Here is a 15,005-nt window from a genome sequence, read left to right on the forward strand (position 1 = left end):
ACAATCCAACTTCAAATCCAAACAATCAAAACCCTAATCCAAGTCAATCAATCATTCAAAAGGTTAATTCCTTATCAAAGTTTGATTTAAACCCTCATCCTTAATCAATCAATCTATTATCTTTTGTGCTTGGGAAAGAATCTCCCCCAAGTACTTTTGCCTAATCATTGTGGGTTGATTCAAACCCCTATCTTATGTCTTATTTTTCTTAGGGGCGTTAGTCTACCCTATTTAGGAGAGGACTTGATCATTATTATAGGGTCTAAATTTTACCTAGCTTGGTTGTCACCTAGCGTGTGGTTAACATCATTAATCCTTCACCCAAATCCTAATCCAAGGACTAAGATGCAATTCCAATCAAATCAATCTCGTCCCGATCTGAGGACCATCTAAATTCATCCACATCAAATCAAAACTTGCTAAGTCCTATAATCAAACTTTATTCTAAATCATCCCTAAGGTTACTCGTGCATGTTCTTGACTCAACCCCAAAAGGCAAAGATGGTTGTCCAAGGCAGTAATGATAATATGCCTGGGTATAGAGACCCTTTCATTGAAGATCCTCAACCCAAATAGGAGCAACTTGTTGATCAAACCGACCTCTATCCGTGTGTCCAATCATTCATAAATGATCCTTATAACCAAGACATGATGGAGAGATTCTTCAAACATGATGCCAATATGATATGAAGAAGTATAGAAATTGCAATATATGTTATATAAATGAAAAGAAGATGGTTGTTCTTCAACAAAGAATGTTAACAAAAAAAATCAATGAGATAGACTTAGTTAGCAATATGTCTAGTTTGAGTAGAGAGCCTAAAATGCACAAGTTATCAAGTTTGGAGATTATGTAGAAATATAAGAACAAAATTAGATTCATAAGAGAAGTTTGTAGTGGAAGATTCTAGCAGAGAAACCAATTCACTAGATGCTAAGTTACACTTGATCTTTGAAGAGTGGGATGTTGTCTCAAGTCTTTGTGGATTGAAATGCTCTCCTATTTAGTAGTTGATCTTTTGTGTTTGGATTTTTTTCTCTACTTGTTATTCTTCTTTCTTTTTTTACTATTTTTCAATTGCCACTGCAGTTTCTAATTGAACTTTGCATGTTGATTCCTTGTCTAAAATTGATTTTGTCTTTTCCTTTGAACTTTTGTAGAGATAAGAACCCTTGTTATACCTTTTATATAATAATAATAATTGATATAAAGCTTTCTAAAACTCAATCATACTAAAACATAATAATTACAACATAAAAATTAAGAATGTTTAACTTTTTAAAAAAACTCTTTAAAAAATAAAAAAAACAGACTACTAATTTCAAGTCTTTACTCAATACTTTTTTCCAACATAATTCTTCTATCCACAATTCCATAAATATAAATTGTTTTGGAATGCAAGATTAGTCTACTACCTAGAAATATTCTAAGCAATGTGAAAATGATTATATTCATTTAAAAGTATATTAAATTCTTATTTATTATAAGAAAGTAATATAGAACCATATTTTTATTAAATTTGATTTTATTAAAAATCATAAACTGGATGAAAACTCTTTAAGATTTTCTTTAGTAAATAGCCTAAGACATTTTGAAAACTTATTGATACTAAATTTTAAAAAATATTGATGCATTCTCATAAACTATCTGATAACCATCTTGTCAACAAAAAACTAGAGAACTTAAATATTATGAAGCAATTTATCAAGTCCGTTATCATTCTAACAGCAATTATCCAACAAAATTATCAGCGATATTGAACTAATTCTAGCAGCGTTAATATTACTTTTGTACACTAAAATGAAATCTGAAGCTTTGGTGAACCTCCATCCATCCGTTATTCAGATGTTCACTAAACTCTTGAGTAGCCATTTAAATGTATTCTAAATCTGTTGAAGTGTGAAAGCCGAGTCCACATAATCTTCCAGTTTTTCTTGTCTTGTCTTACATTTCACCTCTTTCTTCTGCAACAAAACCAAATTTTTATCATTCTTCCTTTCAACTGCGTTTATGTCTTCTTCCTTGTGCTATCACGTTGTGTTTATCTTCCAGCCTCAAATGTCTGCACATTCATTGATAGATTACTTCAATATATTCTCATAAATACAACGATGTTGTGGATTAAAATTAGTAAGCAATCAATCTAATTAAAAACTTTGAAATCAGTAACCAAATAGCTGACGATGTGCATGGAATAAATCGAAGCTTACAGGACTTAAACCTACCTTGAAGATGGAGCCCGTGTACACTGTAAGGAAGAAGAGCAACCAACTTGGCTCTAAACCCACACCTCTAATACTATGCTACATCTATAAGGCACTATCTCAATAATTTCGATTCCCTATCTTCATTATTCAAGTTATATTTGGTCTCAGAGTCAAGTTGTGAAATCTAAGAAGAGGCGGACTTATAAAATTGATTAGGAACAGTCCAAATGCTTCTTTTAAAATACTTGAAAGAGTGAATCCATGTAGGGTAATCACAGAAGAGCAGTAAAGAAACCATTGATTAATAAATATATCATTCCAGAAGCCATATCCATCAAACATAAGTCAAGGCTGAATGGATTTCCAATATCTTTAAAAATTTTGGCCACAAAAGTCCCAACAAACTTGATGGGTATAGCAATAATCAATAGGGTAAGCAATCCCATGTTCTTCCAAGTTGTCTAACCATAAGGAAATTCTTAGTAGATGTAGTTCCTGAGGAAAAAAAATTAGATTCTAATCTCCTTTGGTAAACCTAGTTACTCATGTAGCACAAAGAGTAGTGTCTTAGAGTAGTGTCTTGACACTATACATAAGTCAAGCCCAAACCCCTAGAATCATTAGGAAGGAGAGAATAGTAGGCTACATGATAAAAACTAATAATACACTGTTCAAAGAAATTGACTAAGAGAAATTTCTTGAACTTTGATAAAAATCCTTAGAAGGCTCTCAACAAGAGAAGTAAACATGAGTAGTTGAGAAATCCTTAAAGAATATCTAGAACATGCCAAAAACAAAGATCAGCTTTGTTATCTAGTAGGAGAGCTTATTTTAAATCCTCTCAATGAAGTATTTCCATGAAGATGATATATAAGATTGGAAAGAAAAAGGTAAAACTCTAAATCTAAAAATTTCAGATGGTTAATACACTTTCACGAGTAGGCCTAAGGCCAAGCTATTTTATATGTGAAAATGAATACATATAACACTTATCTTTTCTCTTTTAGATATTGGAACCTAAATCCAAGAAAAATTTGTTGAGGAACTCCAGAGTCTATTTTTTTAATTTTGTGTATCCTCAAACCAAACTATTGTGAGCCAATAATAGGAAGGGAGATGCCATAAACCGAAATTAGAGATATGGAATTAGAAAGAAGATAGACAAATCAGGGTTGGTAGTAAGGTATAAAGTGTATTTAGATGCTAAGGGACATACTTAATTTATGGTTCTAAGATGTTCAAATTACTCAAATTTGGTGTCATTGATTATAATAGAACACATGATCATTTACAAATAACATTTGTATAAATAGAGAAATTTAGTACTAGCACCAAGATCTCAAAGCATAGACAAGATAATGACATGCAATATTTTCTTGTACCTTATCAAAGTAATTTTTTTAAAAACTACTTGGTATGAGTTTCATGCCCATTCTATAGATTCCCAAACTATAATATTTTTATCTAGAAGATCAATCTACTTTTGATTAGTCTAATTTATTTTAGAAGTGAACCTATATATAATTGAGGATGTTTTGAAGTATTCTTATAAGAGGCATTGAGCAATGTAATTAAACTTAATAAAATAAACATTCTTTATAAGAAAGTTACTAACACAATCTTTCATAAAACTATTGTATCATGTATAAGCTCTTCAAATGGAGATGAAGAATTACATGAATGAAAGTTCTTATGAATGTTCTTAAGTGGGAAATCTAAGCAATTTGGTGTTTTCCATGGAAAGTTCCACAAATTTAAAAAAGACCAACAAATAATTTTGTTGAAGTAAAAAAAGATAAACACAAGAAACATACTGTAAGAAAAAGGTAAAGTTAGTGGTACTAAAAAGGATCATAAATATAGATGAAAATGAGATGAAAATGAGAGGAAAAGTAGAGAAATAATGCATCAATGAAAAATTTAAGAAAAAATTGTTTTTATCAAAATAAATATGTTGAGAAGACATGCATTAGTTTGCATCATTGTAAATCTATAAGAAAAGCACAAAGGAAAATAGAAAAATACATAAAAAGAAAAAGCTTCCATGAAACATAAATGAGTGTCCATGGTCTCGTGTCAACATGCACCATCCAAGGTGTATTTTCATCATCCACTTCATTGAAATGAACATAAAATAATTACCTTCAAATAAATATGAAATTAAATTTACATCATCTTTTTTTTTTAAATAAAAGGGTAAAAACCTTATTGAAAAATAGACTCAAGCATTACAAAGAGAGCCAGAGCCCCGAGGCCCCAACAAAGAACTACCAACCCAGCCACAGATCAACCAGCTTCAAAACCACCCATGTCCTCAGTGAAAATCTTCTGCAGTTCTTGACAGTAAGCCCTAGAGAGATGCTCCCAACCTTCAACTTTCCAATCACTATCATGGTCCGAGGCCCACTTGGCCAAACAGTCAGCCACTCCATTCCATTCCCGAGGAATATGGGTGAATGACACCTGCTCCATTAAAGAGCTAATTTGGAGAATCTATTGAACAATCCCTGCCAACTGCCACTGAATCCCACTCACCTTCTGCTCTAACAACAAGTTAACAACAATTTGTGAATCTGATTCACAAATCACCTTCCTACAACCTAACTCCAAAGCCCGCTCAAGTGCATAAAGAATCGCAAAACCCTCCATAAAATTATTAGACTGCCACCCTTTATGCACCGAAAAGAAGAAAACAACCTCCCCCCTGCTATTCTTGCCAACACCACTTATTCCAGCAGGGCCTAGGTTATCTCTAGATGAACCATCAATGTTAATCTTGATAAACTCATCCTGAGGGGGTATCCACCTTCCCACCCTTTGCACCTTCTTCGTAGCCCGTCTACCTCTCCTGACACAAGCAGAGGCAGGAGACACCTCCTGCAAGCCAAGCCTACTCACAATAGCTGCCTCATCTCTACCCAGCGGGAAGATCACCTCACATTTGGCTTCCACTGTCTCCCAAATCATAGCAATGATCCTATTCCAAACTTGTTGAACAAACAGTTTGGCCTCACAAAAGATCCTCCTATTCCTTTCGAGCCAGATCTACCACAGAATGAAGATGGGCCGAATAAACCAAACAGTCTGGAGGAAGGAGGACGAGATAGGAGGTTTGCCCAAACTGCTCCAAAACTCCACCAGAGAATCCACATGGACACAAGGATGCTTCCACACCCCCCACCAATAGTGCCAGATAAGCATAGAGAAGGGGCATCTGAAGAACAGGTGTGAGGAGTCTTTCTCTCCATTACCACACAAAACACAGATAGAAGGCCCCAAGAATCTCCACTTGCAGATATTGTCCCAAGTTAGACATCTATTCCAGGCCAAAGTCCAAGCAAAGCAATTACACTTCAGCCAAGAAGCATTATTCCACACTTGTTTCCACCAGTTCACTTCTCTTCCCTCAAGTCTTCGGCTCAACAATTCCCAGTATCCACTAGCCACTAAAAAAATGCCCTTAGGATTTGGAGACCAAGCAAGCCCATCCCTACCCTTAAGGGAGCTACAGTGTCTATTCGCCAAAATGCCCTACAACTCAGCACACTCTTCCACCATCCCAACAACTGGCCACTCATTAGGAGTCTTCCACCGCTCCAAATCCAGTCGACCGCACCTATAGACAACCTTAAAGTCACTCACCCTTGACCATCCCACTTCCAAAAACCTCTGGCCCAGGTTTCCAAGGTTAGGATACTGATTGAGGATGGGAGGGTATCCATCCCAAGAGTCATTCTAGAAAAGGACCTCTTCCCCCCTTCTACAAATCCAAAAAAACCCTACCTTAATGAGAGAGGCCCCCCTCTTGAGAGTGTACCAAATCGATGAGCCCTTTCCTTCAAGCGGATATCTAGGGATTTCCTCCATTAGGATCCTCTGCATATATTTACTGGCCAAAATCCTGGCCCAGCCTCGGTCCTTCTCAACACACCACCTCCAGTACAATTTAGCTGCAAGTGCTTCCCCAAAAAGAATAGACTGCCTTAACCCAAGCCCCCTGACTGCTTCAGGCTACACACCAGGTCTCAATTGACCAGACTCCATTTTGAAGAGGAGAGGTTACCTACCCATAAGATTTGCCTAGCCAGAGAGTCCAAACCCTTCAAGAACCACTTAGGAGCCACCTGAAGCATACACCAATAGATCGAAAGAGCTTGAACCACCGACTGAATCAGTTGAACCCTCCCCCAAAGGATAAACATCTATGAGTCCAGTGATCAACCTTCGAGCGGAATTTATCCAAGATCCCCTGCCACGATTCCCTAGGAGGGTTGCCAGGGGAAATAGGAATACCCAAATAAGTCAAGGGCAGGGAGCCAACTTGGAATCTCAAGGTAAGAGCAATCCTCCTTTGAATAGATTCAGGAGTGTTGAAAAAGAGGATAGAAGATTTATCCTCATTGATCAACTGGCCAGAAGGTGCAAGATAAACATCCAGGACCTTACGCAAATTAGTAGCTTCGTTGACCTGAGCTAGCCCCATAAGGGTTGTATCATCCACAAACTGGAAGTGAGATTGCGGCTGCAAGTCATTACCCCATCTCCACCCCTGAATGGTACCCATGCCCACATTTTGCTTAATCAGCCTCCCCAGACCCTTAGCAAGAAGAATGAATAAGTAAGGGGAGAGGGGATCCCCCTGGTGGAGACCCCTAGAAGCACCAAACAACTTAGTATGGTCCCAATTGATAAGCACAGAGAAAGAGGTGGATGTAACACAACTCATAACCCACTGGATCCACTTGTCAACAAAACCAAAAGCCCCGAGGATCTTCTGAAGGAAGGACCACCTAACTCTATCATATGTCTTAGCCATATCCAGCTCGATAAACATAGCTTTTGCCTTGGAGGTTTCCATAGAATGAATGGTCTCCGTGGCAATGACCACCCCATCCATAATTTGGTGCCCTTCCACAAACCCACTCTGCTCCTCAGAAATAACATTCCCTGGGAACTTCTTCAATCTATCCACTATCAGCTTAGAGATGATCTTATAAATCACATTACAGAGAGAGATAGGGCGGAATTGGCCTAACCGGTCGGCCCCTTCACTCTTGGGGATTAAAGAAATGAAGGTAGCATTCAATGCCCTAAGCATCTGCTTATTCCTCTGGGACTCCTGGACCACTTCCAATAAATCCAGCTTAATAATATCCTAGAACTCTTGAAAGAATTCAACCGAGAACCCATCTAGTCCTCGAGCCTTTCCTTTCCTCATGTGAAAGACAGTCCTCTCCAGTTCTTCCAGCAAAATAGGACACAAAAGTTTCTCATTCATCTCCCTCAAGACAAGAGGAGGGATGCACGCTAGAACCAGATTCTCCTCCACTGTTTCCCCCTGAGAGTCCTCCCTAGACATCTCCTGCAAGGATAAGCACTGCTCACCTCTATCATTAACCAGAACAGGGATGGAATTTCCGTGTCTCCTTGCTTTCACTGAGTTGAAGAAGAAAGCAGTGTTCTTGTCCCCCTCCCTTAGCCAGTCAATACAAGCTCTCTGCTTCCAATATATTTCTTCCCTAAGCTCCCATTTCTCTACCACCTTGACAGCCCTGTCTTCCTCTCTAAGCAATTCCTCAGATAACCCATGCTCTCTGATTTCACTGGTGATTTCATTCAGCACCCTTTGAGTAGCTTTCTTCTCATGAAAAATGTTCTCGAAACCTTGTTGGTTCCACTGTTTAAGCTGAAGCTTAACAAATTGCAGCTTCTTGGCAAAAGAGTACATGGCAGTGCCAAAGGCCGGCCTCCCTTTCCTCCACCAGTCCGCAACCAGAACCTGCAAGGAAGAGTCCCGAAGCCACATAAATTGGAATTTGAAGGAAGGTGAACGGGCTACCCGAGCCAAAGACGAAACCAGCTTAATGGGCCAGTGATCCGACCCTCTCCAATCAAGAATCTCAAAACTAGTGGACCACCCCCCTCCAATCCAAAAGCAAGAAACCAGAAAGTGATCCAGTCATTCAGCAATTTAATTCTCTCCCATCCTCCTATTGTTCCATGTGTACAAACCATTGCTAGGCTTGATGTCTACTAGCTGCACCAAGGATATACTATCCTGGAAAAGGAAAGAAGAAGGTTCCAATCTCATTACACCCCCCTTCTTTTCACTCAACTCTAGGATGGCATTGAAGTCTCCTTCCATAATACAAGGATGAAAGGGGGCCAACCTTCGCATACCAGAAACATGAGACCATAAGTTTTTCTTACCCTAAAGATCAGTGGGAGCATAGATATTCAAAAACAAGATGAGTTCCCCAGTCTCAAGACTAGATAGCACCCCGGATAACGAGGACCTGGAGGCAACCCACCAAACAGGGCAGAGCCTTAAAGGGTTCCAAAGATAGGCCACCCCTCCCAAGGACCCAATTGCCCCAACACACTGACACTCGCCTCGCCCCCACAACTTTGGCATGAGACCCATCATACGTTCCACTGAAAGTTTAGTTTCTTGCAAGAAAAGGACATCAGGTGAATGATTCCTAATCAAATCTCGAACAACCTTTTGTCTAGGGCCGCTGTTCAAGTTGTTGGCATATGCACACTCCAATGAGACATTGTAGGTGATTGAAGGATTTATCATTGATGGAAACCTTACAATCCTATGACACCAGCAAGGCATTCCATCGGCACTAGCAAAATCAGACTCTACATCGGCACACAGGTCGCCGACACCGGCAGTGAAAGCTAGCATACCGGCACAGAGGCCGATAGGATTTTTGTTGTAATATATTTTGTTTATTATTTGTAAAAATCATTGTAAGCCGACTTGGCAAGTTGTAAAATGACTCTTATATAAGAGAGATCATTATAGAACATTTTGTAGTGAAGTAAGGAAGAGAAATGTAATTAGGCGAAGTAAGGCAGACCTATTATGTGAATTATAGGTTAAGGGTTTATGTAAGAAGCAGAGTAGAAACCGATACTAGATCTAGCATTATAGATGCTATTTTGAAGCAATACAAGACACTTGATTTATACAATCCAATTTTGTAAGTCAGTGAGACTTCCCATTTTGTATTTGAGCAATGAGCTCTAGGCAGTTGGCCTTCCTGCATGTGCAGGCCCCTCTTGTAGCAGTAATATTCTCTTATTGGCCAGTAAGTGAATATTGTGGGTCACAAATCCCACCAAGGTTTTTCCCACACCAGGTTTCCTTGTTAAATCCTTGTGTTATGGTGTGTTTTTCATGTGGTTGATTTTATCTCTGTTTATTGCATTACTTTTTGCTTACCGGTACACAGTATTAATATGCTCTACATGTTTTAAGTTAAGAAAATTCTATTACCAGTTAGATACTGATTCACCCCCCCCCCCCCCCCCCCCCCTCTCAGTATCTGTGGGAATCCTAACAATTGGTATCAGATCCTGGTCCTCTATTTTCAGTACCCTAACAACTTGAGGAAGATCTTGACACCAGTAGAGATGGAAAATTTGATGAAGTAACTTGAAGGAGCTCTCTCAGACTATGATGCAGAAAAACTGAAAAATATCAAACTTGAAGATGATCTAAAGACTACTCAAGATATTATTCAAGCACTTCAAGAAAATCTTACTATTTCAAGAAACAAGAGAAGAGAACTTTGTGAAAAGATGCAAAATGAGAATGATGAAAAAAAAACTCTTAATGATATGATAAACAAGATGAAACAAGAGAACATGACAACAAATAATGAGATGCGAGATATGACTATGAGATTTTGTAAAGAAATTGAAGATAGAAAGAAGAATGAAGAAGATTTTACCAGAAGACTAAGTGATGCTGCAAATGAAAACACAAGACTCAGTTATGAAAATGATTTATTGAAGACAGATCTGATGCACACTCAGAATGACTCCAATGAACTAATGAGGCAGAAAGAAGTCTTAGAAAGAGAACTAGATACTGCAAATTAACATAAAGAGAAATTCAAGAAAAGCTCAGAGGAACTTGGTAACTTGCTGAAGAATCAAAAACCTAAAGGTGACACTTCTGGAATTGGCTTTGAAGTTGGTGAAAGCTCTGGTATTGCAAACACACAAGATCATAGCAAACCGGTAAGACAACCTACTGCTTATAAATTTAGTGGAAAATGCTTTAACTGTAACAAGTATGGTCATAGAGAGAATCAATGTAGATCTAGAAATTATCAGAATATCAACACCCCCACTGGTCAATGTTCAAAATGCAACAAAGTTGGTCATAACTCTGAGAATTGCAGAATGAATGTGAGATGTTATGTTTCTGGAAGATTTGGACACTTATCTAGTCAATGCAGAACACAAAACGGCATAGGTTATGGGAAAGCTATTCAGAAGAATAATGTGACTTGCTATGCATGTATCAAAATTGGGCATATTGCTAAATTTTGTAGAAGTAAAGGATCACTGGCAGACAACAAAGGTCCTAGTTTGAAAGGAAAAGAAAAAGTTGAAGAAGTTAAGCAAGAATTTTCAAAAAAATGGATCAGGAAATCAGAAATGAATGTGGACAAGAATACTACTCCACCGGTAGAACCAAGCAACACTCCATCGGCAGAATAGAGTAGCACTCTACCAATAGGAGTCTCTTCATCAAATTGAAGAAATTTTCTTGAGGGTTTGGCAATCAATGAGACATATGCTATTATTCCCTTGGTTGATGGTAAGAAGTTGAATTTACTTCTATACTGGCAGATATGTTAAGTGGCTACTTAACTGACAAGCATTAAATGTGGTAGTTGGCAAAATTGACATTATAAATTAATATTTTTGGCTCCATTTCACTTCACTGAGCATTCAAACATTCGAAGAGCATGAAATCTCTAGAGCTAAGGCATTTTGAGCAAAGAGGTGAAGCACTTCAGCAATCAATCCTTCCTAAGGCAGAAAAGGGTATTTATAATCATGGTGTAGACACCTAAAAATGGTCAACGCTTGTGGAGTCATATTTTAACATTTGCGCATTGCCTCATTTTAGGTTTTTGCGTCGCATTTACATTTCTCCTATGATTCGCACTTGGTCTTTATCATTTGCGAGTATCGAGTCTTTCTTCTGCATTCTTCCTTCATCTCGCCTTTGAATTTGGTCTTGTCGACAACAATCTTCAATCATGATTTTGGTCGATCTTATCCTATCGCATCAATGTGTGTGCTCATTTGTCATCATTTTGGACATCGTCAATCCTAATTAGGGTTTTGTCCTCTTATCAATCTTGTCATCTGGCGATCGATTTATCATCAATCCTTGTCATTTTCAATCTTGTCGTTTTAACGATCGATTTGTCATCGATCGTTGTCATGTTCGATCTTGTCATTTTGCGATTGATTTGTCATTGATCGTGGTCATTTTCAATATTGTCATTTTGCAATCTATTTTGTCATCGATTCTTGTCCTCTTGTCAATCTTGTCATTTTGCGATCGATTTGTCATCGATAGTTGTTTGTCTCAATTATGTCAATTTGGATCAATTTGTCATTGTTCCTTGTCAATTGGCGCATTTTCCCAATCAAATCATTTATCACATTGGTCATTTATCAATTCAAAATCATGATCGATATCAATTATCTTCAATCAAGACCTAATTGTCATTCTCGCATTGCTAATTCATCTTCTAGGGTTTCATGATTTAATCATTTAACCTTGTTTGTCATTTCTCTCTCTAGGATTAATAAATTATTTATTTATCCTAAGTCTTCTTGTCACAATTAAATGTTCATTTAATTGGCTAATTATTCCTCTTTTTGTGAATTAATTAATAAATGACAAATTATTAATTAATGTACCTAATTTCTAATTTTCATCAATTTTTTAATTCCTAATTTCTTAATTCCTCTTTTTCTAATTTTCTAATTTTCTAAATTCTTAATTTCAATTTCCTCCTATTTCTCTCCTAATTTCATGGGAATGACATGTCAATTTGTCATAATTTGTCATAATTGACAATCAATCAATTTTTGAAATAGAAGTTTGTCATAATTTGTCATAAATTATCAATCAACAAATTTTGCATAGAAAGTGCATAATTTGTCATAATTTGTCATAATTGACATAATTGATTTGCAATTTCCATTTGAATTGAATCATGCTAATCTTGTCTTTTCTCCAATTTTTCTATAAATTGGATGAATTTCTTCAATCTTGGCTAATGAGAATGAGAATAATCAGATTATTGAATTTCTAATCAATCACACTTCGAGTACTCTTGGGCAATCATCTTGTCTATTTGCTTTCATATCATGATCATGCACTAGTAGGTGAGATCCACAACAAAGCTATTTGGAGAAGAAAGAAGAACAATGGAGCCGCATGAAGGAAGCATTTAGATCTACATCTGGTTTGCATAATCTTTAGTTTTAAATGTTTCATTTTCATGTCTCTATTGAGTGTGTTTAGGATAGATCATTACATTTAAGCTTTCGTGATTGAGCTAGATTAGTTTTTAAATTGTTTGTGATGATTTCCGAACTCCTATGCTACACATGGCATCCTCCTCTGCACCTGAATTCATAGCAAACCCTACTATAGTCGAGGTAATCAAACGCCCTAGGCCTGTATTTCAGCTAGTTCCCCTGATAGCTAAAAAGGATGACAATGTAGGTGCTTTTTCCCAAATTCCCAAAGGAGTTGTTTATGCAAAAGACCCTAGAATCTATATCCATTTCCATATAGAAGAATTGGGAGATGAAGAAATTACGGACATGTACAAATCTGTTATCTCTGATGATTCTGGTAGAGTAAAACTTGAACACTAAATTATTGAAACCCTAGGATTCACAAAAATTCTCAGCATTCCGGATTTCCCCAAGGAAGTTATTAGGATAGTATTGAGCAGAGTACATGGTGCATTCTTTTGGTTAGATTCAATCCATAAAATTACCAAGGAAGCGGTGAAAGCTGTAACAAGATTACCCTCCACCGGTAGCCGACCAGACAAAACAAAGGTGGTCTCAAATGACCTGGTAATGAACTTAACTGGTGCAACATCTGACAGAAGGTCTCTAAGGGTTAATGATGTGACCGATATAAATGTTAGATTTGTTAGCATGATTTTATGATACAAAGCAACACATGCAAATAGACTTAACTCAGTTTCCAGTTTATGCATAAAAAGTGCACATCACAAGGTAAAAGAAACTGTGAAAATTGATGTATGTGAATGGCTAAAGGATGAATTAATTGACAATTTAGGGAAGATCAAGAAGGATAAGAAAGGAACTTTTAGATTTGGTAATTTACTTGTATTCTTAATGCTACATATAACCAAACAGGTGCTCGGTATAGGCAACAAGAATTTTGGATTTGACATACCGGTAGGAAAACAATTATCAAACGTATTCAACAACATGGGTGAAAACAAGGAAAATAATATCAATGAGTATTTTCAAGCACTAAAGGCCAGAATGAACAAAAGAATCAAACTATCACAGGAAATTGTTAACAAATACAAAAATGATATATGTTTTGTAATTAAAAAGGATGAGATCTGGATGGAAGCAGATATCCCAAGAACAATTTGGGTTACTGAGATGGGCTATGAGACTGATGACCACATCATTGAAACATATGCTAAAGCACTTCTGGAAGCACCAAATGAACCTAAGGAAGAAATATTTGGTAGTGCTAAGACCATTGAAAGCCAAATTCAATCTAAGAAGAGAGTTAAGAAAGTAGAAGCAACTGTGAGAAAAGGTTCAAGGCAGGCTAAGGCTATAAAAGAAGATGTACCGAAACAAACCGGTATCACTGAAGATGAGTTACAGGCACAACAACCAAAAAATCACCTTTCATCGGTAGCAACTTCTTCAAAGAGTGACATGCCAGTTGAATTCAAAAGAGTTGTAAGGAAAAGACAAAAACAACAGGCTCTGGAACAGGAACAGGTTCATGTGGAAACAGTGCCATCGACAACAGGAGAAAAACAAAAACCCTTGCTTAAGGAAATGGAAACATAGACTGACCTACCAGAGGTCACTACAAGCATGGTTACTTCCTCCACCGGCGGAATTCAGAATGTTGGTTCCTCCTCAGTAGGCTACAAATAACTGATTGCAGTTCACAAGCTTATAAAGCTATAGATGACACAATCCCAATTTTGAGGATGATAGCTCCAAAATGCAACATAGATAATAAGGATTCTTTGAGTCAACTTGACACTCTGTCAAAGTATATTACTGACAACACAGTGATAGTTGAACAAATAAAGGAACAGGCATTAAAAGACAGGTTGGAAATTGAAAAACAGAAATTCTTTGAGGATCAAATAAAGAAGTGTACTACGGAGTTTGACACACTTCTACCGAAACTATGTAACATATTGGAGGAATTTAAAACTCTGTACAAAGATACTTGCAAGACAAACATTTTTACAGTGGACATAGATAAGAAAATGAGCAAGATACAAGAAGAAATAAATAAACTTGCAGACAATTTTGGTAATTCACCTCATACATTATCAGTTTTTGAGCAAAAGGTAACTAGTTTTGAGGCAGAACTATTGAATCTAGAGAGAGAAAAGGAGAGGATAATAAATAAGGCTAAAAATCTGAGACTAAGACTAAGTCCAAGACTGGACTATCTAGCATCCTTGAGAAAGGAAATATCTGAGGCATTAGTATAAGGATAGAAAACACCGACAGAGCATATGCAGCACCTCACTGGTACAGTTCAAAGAACAAAGGCAGCAATAAAAGACAATAAGAAGTTTATGGAAAGCATAAATTTGGTTTTGGCGGATCTCTTTCAAATTGTAACCACCCAGCTACAAGGTTGAGATAGAAAACTACAACTCTATTGACACCTTGACAACCTTTGTCATTGATGCCAATGGGGGAGTAGT

General features: G+C 37.2%; 1 protein-coding gene across 1 annotated transcript in view; it reads right to left on the minus strand.

The window, feature by feature from the left end:
* Positions 1-1,605: 1,605 nt before the first annotated feature.
* Positions 1,606-15,005, minus strand: part of LOC131060653 (BTB/POZ domain and ankyrin repeat-containing protein NOOT2) — a 34,979-nt gene continuing 21,579 nt past the window's right edge. The window contains exon 3 of the mRNA XM_057993965.2: positions 1,606-2,063. The gene's annotated coding sequence lies outside the window, so the exon portion shown is untranslated. The remainder of the gene's footprint in view (positions 2,064-15,005) is intronic.

The sequence above is a fragment of the Cryptomeria japonica genome, chromosome 1 (assembly GCF_030272615.1).
Source record: "Cryptomeria japonica chromosome 1, Sugi_1.0, whole genome shotgun sequence".
NCBI classification, from domain to species: Eukaryota; Viridiplantae; Streptophyta; class Pinopsida; order Cupressales; family Cupressaceae; genus Cryptomeria; species Cryptomeria japonica.